Consider the following 17888-nt stretch of genomic DNA (forward strand, 5'->3'; position numbering starts at 1 on the left):
ATCTTAGTCTGGTCACTAGTGAGTCAGACACTGTGCTGGGCACTGGGTACCACCCTGTCAACATATTGGGTACAAAACATTGTTCTTGTAGCACTCAGATTCTTCAGGGGAAAACACCATAGACAAATAATTTTTTAGTATGATAATTGATGAGGACCAAGGTAGGGGCTTGATGCTCAGGTACAGAGACCACACAACAGGAAGGCAACTTAAGTGAAGACTTATCTGAAGCATAGGTGGGAGTCAGTCCTGCTGTGAGGGAAGAGAAAGTGAGACCATGTCTGGAGGTTCTAGAAACACTGAGCTGGGAGTGAGGGGATGGCCAGTAAGGCAAATAAAAGGGCAATGGAGTTTATGTGTGGGGGCCTGGGAGGTGTTTTATTAGCAACCTCTTTAGCTTCACTCTAAGTTAGGTGGAAGTCATTGAAGAGTTTCCACCAAAGGTCTGTGACACATCTCATTTGTAGTTTTCGAGAGGATCACTCTTGCTGTACTGTTAAGAGTGCCGTGAGCCAAGGACTGTGTACATAGAAGGACCTCTAAGGGAGACCTTCCAGCTATCCAGGCAAGACATGGTGATGACTTGAACCACTGGAGCAGTGGACATGATTTCTTAGTCCATTTTCTTTATTTTTGTAGTGCTGAGAATCTCCCAAAGATTCCACATAATCTAAGCCAGCAATCACTATACACTGAATCCACTGAATCATATCTCCCAGCCCCTTTACTTCTGTTCCTTTGACTGAATACAACAGATTGGATATTTAGGCCTCATAAAAATTTATTTATTTATTTTATATTATTTATTCACAATGTAGAAATACCAAGGCATTAGCGGTTTCCAAGTTTTAGTGAAGGCCTTCTTCATGGCATGACATGGTAGAGACTGTCACATGTTGAGACAGCAAATATTCCAGAAGAACACATTCATAACAAAGCCACTCCCCTAATCACTAAACACTCCCTTAATGGATTAAGAAAGCCACCCACGAACCACAAAGAAATGCTGGCCTATCAATGGTCCAACCTCTAAATATTATCAACACATTAGCTCGAGGTTGTCTTTAGCAAATGAGTTCTCAGGCGCAGATGCTGAAACTGTGTTGATGACAGGAATGGCCAAGCTCAGGGTCTGAAGGTGACATTAGCAGCATTGGTTAACGGCCTGGCCATGGTCTGTAAGGAGGAGATGAGATGAAGTCAAAGGCAAAACCGGAAACATGGAGTTAGAATTGACTAGGGTGAGCAGAACTGTGGGCGAGCCGTTTTGGAGGGCAGGAAAGGAGCTTTGGTTGACATCTGCTGAATTTGAATCCAAAAGCAAAGAACAGAATGCTCCCTGAACCTCTCAGTTGCAGTAATCCGGGGGCTGTTTGTAGCAGAGTGTACCAGCTATCCGCCTAGAGGAGCAAGCAAGAGCATAGTGTTATGGAGCTTGCTCTTCTGCTCTGTTAGGAGCTGGGAAGTCCCCGGTCACCTCCTGTGCTCCCAGAGCTCCCAGCTCTCTATCACCGCCCATTGCTCAAAGGGCAAGCCATTCAGCTGTGCCAGTCACCACGTGTTCTGCCTGGAGGAAGCTGTCTAGACAGGGTCTTTCACTCCTTGCTAATACACTTTTGCTTTTAAAAAAAATCAGTTTAATCCAAAGTGATGAATAGAGTATTTTGTGTGTGCTTCCATAGGTACTTGCCTTCTATAATTAAAAAGCTTTGCACAATTTCAGTACAAAAGAGATTGCAGAATTCCCCCTCCCCCCACCTGAGACAAATTATTAACTGTTAGTGAGAACCTTTAACGATAACTTTATCTTTGCTTTATGGAAGTTTCTTTAGAACCAGAAAGTGATGATATGGGAAATAAATGTAATTAACTTTGAAGTGCTAAAGAGAGAGTGAAAACACCCACCTCCTCTTTAGCCTTGGCAAGGATTTCTCTAGGTTTTGGATTCGTTCATTTACGAAGTCTGGGAGTCTGGCATTTGCCTGTTGTTGAGTTGGTGCCAAGAAAATGAGATGTTTGTCATCTGATAGAACAGAAGGCCTCTTTGATTTCCTGGGAGAGCACAAACTTGGAGAATGTGCAGCCTGCAGAAAAGGAAAGGAAAACCCGAAGGATTAGCCCTGGACTGCCAAGCTTTCTCTTGAAGGGTTGTAGGACAGAAACCATGTTGGGAGGCTACTTAGCTGTCTAGGTCTTCCACCTATTGCTCCTTGCTGAGTTCCTACCTGGAGCCTATTCAGGAGCTAGGGATTTGTGTCTGAGTTCGAACTATGTCCATGTTTCTCCTGCCTGACCTCAGGCCAGCGGTTGACTTCTCTGCTGGTATTTCCACACGTGCACACCTTTATTCTTTGTCCCTCCTGAGTACCCTGGATGGAGGAAGGGTTTGTCTGTCCACCAGGGAAAGATGTCTCCATTTCAAGCAATGCATGCACACTGATGTGTCTCTTCCCAGGAGGCAATAATGTTTTCCTGCTCAGACCCCATTTACCATTCTGTATCCTTGTCCATTCAGTTGCAGTAAAATCTGGTATGCCTTGGCTGAGTGAAGCCACCTGGCCTAGAGATGCCTGACATGCTTTCTGTATGTCACTTAGACTTACGGTCACTGACTAATAAATGGGAGGCACAAACATATGCCTAATCTTTGCCCCAAAGTTAGACAAACTCATAGTGTGTTATTCCCAGTCAGTGGGGGCCCCAAAAGACCACCAGGGAGACCAACTTCACCGAAATGCAAAAGTAAGGTTTATTGTGTGCACATTACAAGTCGGCAGGGACCTTGTCAATACAGCAGCTCCAAGAGGAGGCACCCTGCCCTTCTAGAGGGCATTAAAGGCAAAACCCAGAAAAGTTACATTAGCAAAGTGTGGGGTGATGGGTTCCATCCTGATTGGCTCATGTTTAGGGACTTTTCCCAGATTTTATTTTAGACCTGTTGCTTGTCAACTGACCTTTGGGTGGGGACATTCTGAGGTTATCTGTACTCTCCAGGTAGCTGCCCTGTTACTTTTGCCCCTGGCCATTTCTGAGGACTGGAATAGCTTATGCAAGACATAAGACACAAGATGGAGGAGGAGGATAAAATGGAGGAGCTTTGGTTCTTCAAGAGCAACTGGTACTTCACAGCCCCAAGGACCAGGTTAAGGCTATGGGGTTAAGGTGTTGTCTTGAGACTATATCTTTGCCTGTCTCCCGCATCTCTACCTGGCTTTATTCCTTCAGTCTCCTATAGGTCTTCTGGCAGCATACCCTAACTGTATGTTCATCTAACCTTAGTTTGTATTGTGTTTGTAGACAACTTGATAGCAGGTTCCTGCTTCCACAACTGGGGGCATATCTTACTTTGGGAGTCAGAAAATACCTGACTAATTTGGGTTCTGGCAAATGGATTCATTCATAGCTACAGCTGTGACATGCAGTGATCCTGTAGAAGTTCCAGAGTGAGTGGTTGCTTTCCCTCAAAGAGATCCTTTTCAGATGTTTAGCACTTACTTGAAGGTCACAGAGTGCTATGAGGTTGAATTTGTGGGTGAGTGGCACCTAATAACCACAACATAAAAAATGTAAACTATGGTGTCATCACAAGGATTTCACAAGAGTCTAGGCTGACCCTTATACTTATGGCCCTTACACTTCAGCCTCCTGAATGCTGAGATTATGGGCATATACGAGCATACGAAGAAAAACATTTTAATCTACAAACTTTTAAAGTTTCTTAGGTGTTTTCATAGTGCCTAGTCGAGATTTTCCAAAGAAGGAATCTTAAACTATTTTTTTTCTTCATAAAATGTGATCCATGGACCAGCTTTCATCAGAGAACTTTCATTTTGCAATGGTAGCAGTTAATGCGGAAACTCATAACTGATCAAAGTATCAAGAATAAGCAAGTATTGAGTGCCATGCCCTAAGCAAGACTTCTCTATCACCCCTGCCAGGGCTCAGGGAACATTGCAGAAAGAGTGTGAGGGTTAGTTAGAGATGTAGGACAGTGCTACAACGTGATGTCTTTAAACGTGTTATGACAGTTGATCTCCCGAACTCACTGCAGCCATGTAATAAGTGCAAAATCTGCGGTGCTGGATCCATTAGCAACCCCTCGTGGACGAGAGGGGGCTTAGGAGATGCTGCCCCACCCCCAAGAGTAGTTAATGATTTCTTGGAGTGTGTGCCGTTTTCTTTGGTGGTGCAGCCACTGATAAATTATCTATGCTCCATTAAATAATCCACACCCATGCACATGTAAGCGACTTAATTAAACTCAGTGGGATACACACAGAGACATGAAATGAAAAAGGGGACTTGTTAGAAAGAAGCGATTCAGCAGGAGAGGGAACATAGGGGTTGAAAATGACGAAAATTCAATAAAGACATGGATTAAGCTGTCAACTAAACAAAAAGACTGAATGACAAAACTAATAACGAAGATGGAGAGGAAGAAAAAGAAGGACAATGGGAGGGGTAATTGCTTAGTCATCTAGACACCATTTATTCTATAACTTATAACCATTGACGACAGACCCTAGAATTGGCGAGAAACAAATTATTTCTGAGAAACCAAAACAAATGCTAAGGGTTTCACAAATCAAAATTATCTTACAGGAAAAAGAAAACCCTCAGACCATCTCAGCTAGTGCTTGTTTTCAGGTGTGTGTTCCAGGGTAATCAGACTATTTCCCTGGTTTTGAAGTCTTAGGGAATTCTGGGAGTCATAACAAGGAGAAAGTGGCTTCCTGGCCTTGAAGTCACACCTATCCTTGGGTTTGTACTGTGTGTGCCTGAGGGCTGGCGGTCTCTCAGTGGGCCTTGACTTGATAAAGGGAGAGAGCAGGAATTATTTCAATGAGATGGACCAGTCTAAGTAAAGACTGGAGTGACAAAACGCCTATTTGCTAGGCTGGGGCAAAGATCTTCAAGTTCAGCAGACAAGATGCTTAAAGACAAGGAGTCATTACAGACCTTTCAAAGCGCTCAACTTTCGTTTTTCTCGGTGCTGCTGGGTCATTTAACTGCAAGTAGAGAAACATGGCTAAGAAAGAAAGAAAGGTACAGGTGAAAGGGAGAGGATTCTGTTATCTGAAGGTTTAATTTGCCCAGGGTGTTGAATAAAGAAGACACTGTTATAGTCAATTTGGTAGGGGAATAATGACAGGTAGATCTGCCCTGAAATCTCAGCCACCAGCCACTGCTGTAACAGGATCCAGTCTAGTGAGATGTTATTTCGCGATGGGAATCTTTGTAGAAAATGAGAGTGGCTGAATTTACACTCCAGGGCCTGGTGCAGGGTTGTTTTGCCATTCTCTGTCTTCAAAACCCTTTTAACTCTAACAATATTTAAGCATTATAAAATTCACTTTACCGTATTTTTTTTACACTTCTGTGTCTCTTATATACTTTCAAGCCACAGCTGGCCTCTAATTGAGTGAAACTAAGTTTTAAGTAGATATTAATACTTATTCAAGAATACAAAACTGCAATCTTCACATTCACTAAACTCCCGTGGAGTTCAGCCTCTGGGATACCGGACGGCTGACTGACCGTGATTTTCTCATACCTTATTGGACGTGTCCTGTTTGTTTTGATGAATTCGATAGAGTGGCACTAAATTACATGTGTTATTCTCCTAGGCATGGAGCTGGGTACTGGTATTAAAATAAACTGTCAAAAATATCCTTTAGAGTGGGGGCCTGCAGGCATAATGCTGTGAGCATTATTCAGTAGCTAGACTGCTTGGTCCTTTTACATTTAAATTATTGAGAAGTTATAAAAAGAACGTCAGATGATGTGGCTTCAGGGAGCGAATGTCTTTAGCCACTGACATCAAAGGGAATAACATTCCTTTAAGATGGCTGTGTTAATTTCGAGCAAAATTCTTCCCTGATAAAGGGACACTCAGCCTGCTCAGAGGTAGGGAGCCTGTGCTTCTGTACTTACGAAACACAGATCATTAGGTATCTGTGTTTCTGACCTAGCACAGGGGAAGATGTGAGCTCTAGCAACGACTGCAGGCTAAGGGATACTCATGCTCACTGTTCAGATCGTCTTGCCACAGAAAAGGAAGACGCAGGTTGCATTTGAAGGGCTTTGCTAATATTTCCACAATCATTCTTCAACATTCAGAACTGCTCTTTACAGTTTTACTATCAATGCTGGTCTTATATAACTGAAACAAATGAAGAGGGTATCACCAGAATGTTTTGTTTACTGGCTCTTATGTAATCTTTCAAAATTAAAGTGTGCTTTGTATATGCATTTACATGGACATGATGGATGTTCCCTTCAGAATGTACCAACGAGAAGCTTATAGGAGTGATGGTGTGCTGTCTGTGCTGTAATTTTTACATTAATAAAATAATACAGTGACTAATAACATAATTGAAAATACTCCAACAGTTCAGTTCTGTAATATATACATTTGTTTTCTCTCCTGCTCTCCCTAAACTGGGATGTGGAAACACAGACTGCCATGGCCAATCTTGATTGTCAACTCACTTGGACGGAGAACTGTCGGGCATATCAGTCTGGGAGTGTGCTCCAGAGAGAAGTATATCAGGAGGGTTCTGACCTACTCAGTGGATTGACCCTTTCACGTCTCTTAAGATGATGGCATCATTGGGAGGTGGAGAACAATAAAAGGGGAGCCTGTGGAGGAAGGAGGTCTTCCTAGTGTGTCTTTGGTGGCTATGTCTTGCTCTGAATCTTCCAGTCTGTCTAGTCTGCTTCCTGGCTACCATAGTGGAGTTACTCTGTTCTGCCATGGGCTGCCTGCCAGGTGGAATGAACTCTGACATAGTGAATTTAAGAAAATCATTTTCTTTTTTGTGTCCACTAGGTATTTGGTCATAGCTACCCAAAAGTAACTAACATATAGGCTATAGATTACACTTATTGTTATGTATATACGTTCTGTCTTCTAAAGCTATCTTTCCTTCATTTCCTTCAACCATAAAAGCTAGTCCCTCCTTTCCCATCCTCTTGGCATGGGCAAGGATGTTACAATGCCTGCTGCCATTTTCTTGGAACACTGGGGGCTTTCGTGGAAGAGGGCATCCTATGTATCAACTCCTCAAACCAAATGTATTTGTGCTCCGAGTCCAGTATGTTGAGGGTGAGGGCTGTCACTGAGCTGTTGGACAAAGGATGCAATGCGACAGTATGATTTGATGGGTACCATTGTGAGAAATGCTGCTTCTCTGCACACTTTTGGGCTTGATACGCATACAAAGAGGTCTGGGATGGTTCAGCAATCAAAGGTTTTTATTTAAAGAATGCCTCTGTATAGTCTTATCCTTAAACACTTAGAGACTGTGGGGTTGGGGCGATGCCCCAGTGGCTTTGAAAGAGTGAGAACCCAAGTTTGAATTTTCTAGAACCCACATAAAGCTGGCCAAGTGATATATATTTCAAACCTAGTGATTCTGCAATAAGGTGGGAGCCAAAAGCAGCAGAACCCCTGGAAGCTGGAAGATCAGTTAGATTGGTGTACATACCACACAAACAAAAACAACAACAAAAAGCCGCCTCAAGCGACCATCATCAGAGCCAAAGATTGTCCTGCTCTCAGTGATCACACATTTGCACGTTCTCAGACACCAAAGCACAAACATCACATACCATGCTGTAACTGCCCCCCTCCGACCTTACTTAGTAGGCTCCCAGACATTAGCACAGCTGATGCCATGACAGAAGTACAGTTGAGGCCGTGGATCTCAGCACACACCCGCCAAAATTAGAATAAAGACCTAATCCATCAAAGTTCATAGATTTTGGGGCTGGGAAGATGGCATAGTGGTTATGAGCAATGGCTGCTCTTCCAAAGGACCTGGGTTCAATTCCCAGCACCCACATGGCAGCTCACAACTGTCTGTAATTCCATTTCCAAGGGACCTGACACCCTCACACAAACATACATGCAGGCAGAACACCAATGTACATAAAATAAAAATAAATCATTTTACAAAAGAGTTCATAAATCTGGGAAAGTCCCTAAATGTACTAACCATGCTTTTTGGCTTCTGTGATTCTACTTCTGGCTGATTATTCTTGATAACTATGTCAACAGATGGCATTTTGTGATTAAAAGCTCACCCTGAGAAAGACTTGGGACTGCAGTTGGGTCCCATCACCCAGCGTATTTGCCAGCTGGCTAATAAAAACTTTCTATTAGCTTGAACCTGTGCTAGAGTGGTCTTCCCTGGTGGATATATCACAACACACAAACCCTTAGAAACTGGTAACTTTGAATTTGGGCTTTTACTATGCCCACTTTCTCTATATCAACTCACGACAAACAATCAGAGAAACAAAATAACTGCTCTCCTATTTGTTATCACAGAAAAGACACAAATCCTGTAGTAAGAAAGGTGGCACATGCTCATGCGTAGTGTCCGCAAAATGAGGGCAGAAACAGGTGCTTTCTAAAGCTTTCAGCCCAATGTACTGCCACTTACCCATTCATTACAAGGCTCTATTCATATGCTAAGAAGGAAGGAGACAGGAAAACAGGAAGCAGGGGCTATGTTTTAAATTCACAAACACCCTAGGAAGCAGTCACTGGGAATAAGTTCTGCATGGCTTCCTTTGCTAAGTAACCTCATGTTGTTGTCTACACTACCATTTCTTAACGACCTTTTTCAGTATAAGGACAAGTCTTTGGCTAAAAATGAAAAGCAACCCTTTAACATTGATTAAAAAAAAAATCACCTAAAATCTGATCTCATATAAAGGCATATGTAACACTTTCTGAAAAGTTTCTGCCCCCCCTACCCCAAGCCTCTCTGCCAATGCAGCAATTCAAATCAGATCAAATCAAACCGAATTAGAAAAAGCCCAGGTTTAATGGACAGAAATGCTCCTGGCAGGAGACATGAAAGGCAGACTGGAAAACCACTGCTGTTTTCAGGTGGGCCAATTTAAATACCCTGTGGGAGTGGTCTTGAGCATCTCTCAAGGAGGGGTCATCATTTGCTTTCTGAGATGTTGAAGGAGCTGTGGGCTGTGTTCCTGCCACCCAGCTCCCGGCCGCCTGGCTAGCTTATGCCCCGAAATAGCAACACACAAACTGTATTCTTTTAAACACTGCCTGGTCCATTATATCTAGCCTCTTCTAGGCTAATTCTCATGTATTAATTTAGCCCATTTCTAATAATCTGTGTAGCACCACTAGGTGCGCTTACCGGGAAAGATTCAGCATGTCTGACCTGGCAGCTGACTGCATTGCGTCTGGCTCTGAGAGGAGCTGCCCTGCATCTGAACTCACTTCCTCTTCCTCCCAGCATTCTGTTCTGTTTACTCCACCCACCTATGTTCTAACCTATGAGCCCAAGCAGTTTCTTTATTAATTAACCAATGACCTTCCTCCATCACTGAGATGCAGCAGGGTTTAGAGAGAGAGATGGGGGAGGGGCTTAAGGTGGAGCTTCCACCCAAACACTCCAGACTCTTTGGATATATGGATTCCAGAGGCTGGAGTATAGCCTCCACCTGAACACATTCAGCTTGGGGATCTTGGCAGCCTGTTTTGCAACCCATGTATCATGGCCTCTGCAGGACTTAGTAGAACCTTGGGGATCATCTGACCCTGCTTTGCTGGATCAGTGCTCTGGTGTTCTGTGCTTTGCCCATGTGGATGGTGACATCCTTCATCAGCAACAGCTTCATTGTGGCCCAGATGGTGTGGGAGGGGTTGTGAATATTTTGTGGAGTCTGGAGCACTGGTTAGATGCAGTACAAGGTGTATGACTTACTATTGGGAACACAAACCACCCTCCTCATTGGCCTGCTAGGCCTGCTGGTCTACCTCGCTGGTGCCAAGTGTACTACCTGTGTGGAAGACAAGAATTGCAAATCTCCACTGGTGCTCATCTCTGGGCTCATCTTTGTCATCTCTCGGGTCCTGACCCTAATTCCTGTCTGCTGGACTGTCTACTCCATCATTCAGGACTTCTATAACCCTTTGGTGGTTGATGAACAAAAGTGGGATCTGGGGGTCTCTCTGAGTTGGGCAGTTTCAGGCCTTTTGCTGCTGTGCTGTGCCTGCAACTCTGGAGAGCCCCAGGGACCTGGTCATTTTACATGGCTTGCTCTTCCACATCTGCCCCACATTCAGCCTCTCATGGACCCTCCTCATGCCCCACCTAGAATTATGTCTGATGCTCACTGGGGAGTGAGACTCTGTTGGCCAAGGAACTTTAGGACCCTGAGCTGAATCATCAAGAAATGATGCCTAGTAGTTCTGGTGTTTCTCTTCTTGTTTTTCCTTTTCCAGTACTGGGTATTGAACCTGGGGCCCAACATGTTTGACAGGCAAGCACTCTGCTAGAGATCTGTATAATACCCTCCCCCAGGGTTAGTTCTAACTGTTGAAACAGGCTATGTTTATGGAGTTCTGACTGACCTTCACCTCTAGTTTTCCTGCCTCAACCTAAGCACAGACTCTGCTCAGCTGTGCTATTGTCATTTCCCATTTCTAGACAGTGCGTCAGGAGGGGTGACACTTTTAGTCTGCATCGTTACTCACTCTGGGCATCTTCTGTTTTGAGACCATTGTGAATCTGGCCGTTATGGTCCTCAAGATGACCTGTCCGAAGAGTTCCTGCTGCTTTTGCTGGAGGAAACTCACAGGATAGACATTTCCCCGTCCACACAATATTTTATTAAATAAAACATGACTTCTAGAATGTGCACTAAAACAGATATACAGAGAAAGACCTTATCTGAGTATAGATAGCCACAGGCTTAGAATATCTAGAATATCTCATCAGTCTTCAGAGTTCGCACCATTACTGTATCCTCTCTCTTCCTCCAACAGATAGGGGAACTAAGGAACAATTACAATCAAGAGCCTATGAAATGCTATAACATCACTCAAGTAAACAGAGCTTGTTAAGTCTGTTTACAAGACAGGATCTTAAAAATGAATGTTCCCATGCTCTGAGTTCACTAATTCTTGTGAAGGAATTTCACTAGGGGCATGTATTTTGTTCCCAGAATAGGAAAATTTTGATATAGTTTTCAAAGAGGTTATGCAGCTCAGGAAGAAAATTTAATGCCAAAAGAAGGTGGCCTAAAGCAATTTCCAGCTTGAGCTACTGTGATTTTATCTAATAACATTTGTAATGAAAACATGCTATACACCATCAATTATTACCTCAGGATAATTCAGGCATCACTGGATAGCACTTTCAGCCTATTTTATCAAGCTTATACCTTATCTTTTGACTGCTGTCTCTGCCTCAGATGCAGCCAACTCCGGGGGCTCCTTCATGTACACATCACCTGGCCTAGAAATCCATGGCCATTTGGCCCCGTGGGCTGCATTTGCTTGGTGCAGATATTCAAACCAACCACAGCCAATACTCATCAGACACTGATTTCACTGCAGTGAACTAAATTTATGTGAACTCTCCCACTCTCAGGCTTACTGCAAATTAATTCTCAAAGCTCCCCCCTGTTTTAAAAGACAGACCGCTATAGTTGGCAAATATGTCCAAGGTTCTAGACTTAAAACCAACAATAGTCCCGAAAGCAAATGAGCTGACTCTAAAACCAGCCTTAACCCCTGGACTGTATCGTTTTCACATGTTAATGTAAATCAATATGTGTGCTATGAAGTCAGTTCTGGTTCACTTAAAATAAGTAAGGCTAACAAACAGCATAAAATATCTTGGAGTAACTCTAAGTAAACAAGTGGAAGACTTGTATGACAAGAACTTTAAATCTTTGAAGAAAGAAGTTGAAGAAGACACCAGAAAGTGGAAAGATCTCCCATGCTCTTGGGTAGGTAGAATTAACATAGTAAAAATGGCACTTACCAAAAGCAATCTACAGATTCAATGCAATGCCCATCAAAATCCCAGCAAAATTCTTCACAGACCTTGAAAGAATGGTACTCAACTTCATATGAAAAAGCAAAAAACTCAGGATAGCCAAAACAATTCTGTATAATAAAAGAACTTCCGGAGGCATCACAATCCCTGACTTCAAACTCTACTACAGAGCTACAGTACTGAAAACAGCCTGGTATTGGCATAAAAACAGACAGGAAAATTAATGGAACTGAATAAAAAATCTAGATATTAATCCACATAACTTCGAACACCTGATTCTTGACAAAGAAGCAAAAAACCCAAAACAAATGAAAAAAAAATCATATTTAACCCAGATACCCAATTTATTCAACAAATGATGCTGGCATAACTGGATATCAACAGGTAGAAGAATGAAAATAGAACCATATCTATCACCATGCACAAAACTCAAGTCCAAATGAATCAAAGACCTCAACATAAAACCAACCACACTGAGCCTTATAGAAGATAAAGTGGGAGGTACACTTGAACTCATTGGCACAGGAGACCACTTCCTAAATATAACCCCAGTGGCATAGACATTGAGAGAAGCAATTAATAAATGAGACCTCCTGAAACTGAAAAGCTTCTATAAAGCAAAGGACATAGTCAACAAGACAAAATGACAATCTACAGAATGGAAAAAGATCTTTACTAACCCCACATCAGACAGAGGTCTGATCTCCAAAATATACAAATAATTTAAGAAATTAGTCATCAAAAGAACAAATAATCCAATAAAAAATGGAGTACAGACCTAAACAGAGAGCTCTCAACAGAGGAATCTAAAATGGCTGAAAGACACGTAAGGAAATGCTCAACATCCTTAGTCACCAGAGAAATGCAAATCAAAACAACTCTGAGATTCCATCTTACACCTGTAAGAGTGGTCAAGATCAAAAACACTAATGACAAGTTATGCTGCAAAGGATGTGGGATAAAGAGAACACTCCTGCATTGCTGATGGAAATGTAAGCTAGTACAGCCCCTTTGGATATCAGTATGGCAATTTCTCAGAAAAATAGGAAGCAACCTTCCACAAGACCAAGCAATACCACTTTAGGGTACATAAAAGGATGTTCAATTGTACCACAAGGACATGTGCTCAACTATGTTCATAGCAGCATTGTTTGTTGTAGCCAGAACCTGGAAACAATCTAAATGCCCTTTGACCAAAGAATGGATAAGAAAAATGTGGTACATTTACACAATGGAGTACTACACAGCAGAAAAAATAATGACATCTTGAAATTTGCAGGCAAATGGATGGATCTAGAAAACATCATATTGAGTGAAGTAATCGAGACCCAGAAAAACAATTATCATATGTACTTACTCATAAGTGGTTTTTAAAGATAAAACAGAGAAAACCAGCCTACAAATCACAATCTCAGAGAACTTAGACAACAATGAGGACACTAAGAGAGACATACATGGATCTAATCTACAAGAGAAGTATAAAAAGACAAGCTTTCCTGAGTAAATTGGGAGCATGGGAGCCATGGGAGAAGGTTGAAGTGGAGGGGAGAGGAAGGTAGGAGAGCGGAGAAAATGTACAGCTCAATAAAATCAATAAAAAATAAGTAAGACTAATCACAAAATAAAGCTTATCCTAAAGTTTTTTGCTGTTTGTTGCATATCTAATTGAAATGTTTATTTAAATTATTCTATTTTCAATAAAACCTTGGGAGTCAGATATTGGAGTAAAAATCTGATTGATTAAGAATGCACGGAGAAATTACCAGCTGACCCTCTCTCCACATTTCCCAGATCAAAAAGGCCTGAAAAATATTTCCAAGTGCCTCCCTCCTCCTTCCTGAGCCTCTCTATCACATCCAGGGTCCTCCAAAAATCTCTATGACTAGTTAAGTTCAGTTAGTTACTGTCTCTGCTCCCTGATTCAAGGTTAACCTTATTAACAGTCTCAAAGTGTCACAGTGCAATCAAATATCCTGCAACATGTAGTGTGTGCTGTGTTATAACAACACAGTTGTGGTTTGCATCTGTTAGGATTTCCAGCTATTGATCCCCTACTATGATGGTCAGTATTCTGATTATGAGGAAATTCGGAATCAAAACAGCTTGACCTTAATGTCAGAAAACAATAACCTCTGCTGGTCCTGAGGGTGGTATGGGCCTACCCAGGTGGATCACTGGGAAGTGGAAAAGGGGAATCCATTGCCCCCTAGTTTATTGCTATCTTCTAATCGAGTGTTTGGGTATTTGTGGTGCTCTGTGGATACTCACCCAGTGAATGAAGGGATAGGTAGGTAAGTGAGTGAATGACTCAAGAGAGGAAAAAAAAGAAAAAGATCCATATTGAAACATTCTAAGGTCTTATATTAAAATACAAAGCCTAGCCAAGCTGAGGAGTCAAGGAATATTTTCATTTTATGTGAAACATATGTTAATTTTTTAAAACATATGTTAATTTTAAAAGTCATTCAGTGTTAACCCAAATACTGTATTTTCAATAAATAGCCATTTAATACTGTTATAAAGTATTCAATCGTGGCAGAACTTGTCATTTGTTTCTCTGTGAAAATGGATATAGCTCAGCTAATAAAACTAAATATTCCAAGGTCTTAAACTATACATAATTTCCAAGCCAGTGTGGTTCACGGAGCCTTACCACTGACATGCAGAACACAAAGTGATGGGAAAACTCAGAAGTAGTTAAAATGTGCCCTGCCCCTGTTCCTAGCATCCATCAACAGAGACTTCATGCCTGCAAAAGTTCATGAAACTTCTTTGCAAATCAAGCAGCAATTGGAGTAAAATCTAAGATGACTCAGTAAAATCTAAGGGCCTCAGGACCAAAATATAAGCAGACTGGATATATGACTCTGCGAAGACTCGGAAGCACAATTGAAAAATTACTGGGTTAATTTGCCTTTCGATAGCAAATGGTCCCTGAAAATGATGTTATAATTTATCACCCAGCCATGAGGATGAAAAGTTCTTGGTGGATGGCCAGGCCTTGTCTAATTGCTTAAATCCCAGTATCACGATTGTTTCATTTATCCTCAGTGAGCTTATAGATGTCCATGTTTTCGTCTTTCTTTTCCAGTTCTAGCAATCTAACTTTTTATTTAATAAAAGCAAACATTAACATCAATAAGCACCCAGAAATAAAACATATCTAGACACAGAAAAGATTAGTATTTGTACTAGCTCACCACTATAATCAGGACTATTTTTGTTTTTGTTTTTTAAAATCTTTTCCAGCTGTTTTAGAAGATGACCATTGTCATGGTCTTTTCCACCCCAGCTTTGCCTCTTAGCAGGAACATTCACAACAGCTGTCTGAACCTTTCTTCCCAAGACAGCTGCTGCGAGTCCTGATGGTAAAATCGCTGCTAATATTGAGAATATATTTTGGGGTCCAGTGAATTTTTCCAGATACTTCTCTATGCACACATGCACACACACACAAACACACAACACACACACAAGAGTTTCCCTCTCCTCCCTCTTCCTCTCCTTCTCTTTTTCTCCCTCTCCCTCTTCTGACAGAGTCTTACTACACAGCCCCGGTTGATTATATAGTGGAACTCACTTTATAAACCAGAACTCACTATATAGACCAGAATTTACAGAGGCCCTCCTGTCTCTGCTTTCCAAGTGTTGGATTCCAGGCTTATGCCAGCATGCCTGGCTCCCACTCATATTCTTCAATACAATAGACTACATACCTGAGATCCGTTATTGTCTCTCTTTCTAGGTGAAGGAATATTTAGTTATGTGACCACTTTATACATTAGTTTATTCCCCTGTAAAGTGAGAGTGATAATACTTAGCTTGCAGGGCTGCTCTGAGGGAGAGTTGGTGAGTTAATATACACGGAGCTCTTGTTTATGTCAGTGTTGAAGACTGGGCACAGGGCACTGTGCCCGGCAGGCAAGTGCTCTACTACTGAAGCTCACTACCCACCCTCACATAGGGCTTTTAAACTTATACCTGATGCCTGTTAGCAAAAGGTCTAGACTCACTATTTTGTAACTACTTTGTACCACTAAGTCTGCTAAGTCACAAGCATACAAAGAAGAAAAGCATTTTGCCTGCATGTATGCCTGTGGATTACATGCGTAAAGTGCTCTAGGATGCCAGAAGAGGGAATCAGATTTCTTGAAATTGGAGTTACAGACACATGTGGACTGCTCTGTGGGGTGCTGGGAATGAAACCCAAGTTCCCTGGAAGAGCAGTAAGTGTACTTCACCGGTTGCCTCCACCCTTCTGAAAATATATTTGAGACAACAGTAAGCTGTCTGGGCTGACCTTGAATTTGCAGTTCTCCTGTCTCTTCCTCCCAAGTGGGATAGAGCTGGTACCAGATAGACAGCATCGTGGCAAGCTTGTTTGGATACTGACTCATCAAAGGAAGTTAGAAAGACTGTGGGAAAGTCAAAGATGTCAGAATGTTGGATGTGTTAACTATCGCCACGTTTAAATGTGATAGATTGGGGAATATTCTTCATGTTGTAGAAATACAGATGGATTTACTTATGAATAAAGTAATATAATAAAAATAAAGTCTTATGCCTCAAGCATTGACTTCAAAATAATTTGCCAAGTTTCAGACAAGGACCACAAATGAAAGCAGATTTGTCATGAGTTGAATATTGTTGACATGGAGGGAGGGGATGGTGCTCTGTCATCTATTTTCTTAGCGCATGTTTAGTATTCAACATTTTTAATAATAAAGAAGTTCTGTGGAAAATGCACATAGACATTGGTGGGAGCTAGCAATCTCTAACATTTACTTTTTTGTTTTTTGTTTGTGTGTGTTTGTTTGTTTTTGGCTTATTTTGGTCTTTCTCAAGACAGGGTTTCTCTGTGCAATAGCCCTGGCTATCCTGGGACTCACTTTGTAGACCAGACTGGCCTCGAACTCCTAGAGCTCTAATGTCTTTAGGACCTCTACCTACCTCTTCCTCCAGAGTGCTGGGATTAAAGGCCTGTGCCACCATGCCCTGCCTAACACTTTCAATGTAACCATTTGAATAGACGATGAAAAACATTTTGGCTTGGAAAAGACTAGTGAGTGGGAGAAGTCTACAGGAGACAGAAGGGACTAGGTAGGGAAGGGTAGGAGGATGGCAAGAGAATGATGCCATGCTATTGAGATAGAAGGAGCTGGAAAGAAAGATACTCACAAAAGTTAGCTGAGTATTAAAGAAGAAAATCAATGAAGCTTTTATTTAGAGCTTACTTCTAAAGCTCATGACCACCAAGACTTACTTGAGTCAAACAAAGTGAGGTCTACTCGGTTTGTTTCCACAAAGTATAGATTCCCCCTCCCAAGTTCTTCTTAAGGGTTTTTTTTAGGGGCTTTCTATGGGATTTGGGTTATCTTGGGTAATGTCTCTTTAGGCTGCTATAACAAAATACCGTAGTCTGGATGGCTTACCAACAATAAAATGTATTGTTCCCAATGTGGAGATTGGGTAGTTCAAGACACACATACCAAAAGACATAATATCTGTTAGGGACTATTCCTAATAGTCGGCGCCTTCTGGTTATGTGTTCACATGACAGCAAATGAACTTCCCAGAGTTGCTTTTTATAAAGAAATTAATTTCAGTATCCTCCCAGAAGGCTCAGCTTCTTAATACTATCAGCTCAGAGGTTAGGATTCAGTGTGTAAGCAGTGTGGGACACACAATTCTAAAGAGTGTAAGAAAATAGGGCCAGCGCTGGGTTAGATGTTGGCCAGCACCTGGATTATCTGAGATTAGTTCTTCCCTAGGAGGCTGGCAGGTTGACTGCTGGTGAAGAATCAGCCGTGTCACTGCCCAGAAGAGGGCCGTGGTCGGTCAGCTGCTGCCAGCGCCAAGTGGTCTTGTGTGTCCCCTGTTTGGATACAGTGTGAGTTTTGTATATGCTTCGTGGAGGATGCCTTGGTCTATTTGCCAAGAGATTCATTTTTCACTTGCTGGGTCCATACCTAGGGAACAAAGACACCGGCTCCTAAAGACATTAGAGCTAGCTTGGGCTCTCATTGGCAATCAGGTGACGTTTGGGGAAGACTTCACACT

General features: G+C 42.0%; 1 pseudogene; it reads left to right on the forward strand.

Moving 5' to 3' along the window:
* Nucleotides 1-1220: 1220 nt before the first annotated feature.
* LOC130880966 (claudin-6-like) lies at nucleotides 1221-10152 on the forward strand (annotated as a pseudogene).
* Nucleotides 10153-17888: the final 7736 nt, after the last annotated feature.

The sequence above is a fragment of the Chionomys nivalis genome, chromosome 9 (genome assembly GCF_950005125.1).
Source record: "Chionomys nivalis chromosome 9, mChiNiv1.1, whole genome shotgun sequence".
Lineage (NCBI taxonomy): Eukaryota > Metazoa > Chordata > Mammalia > Rodentia > Cricetidae > Chionomys > Chionomys nivalis.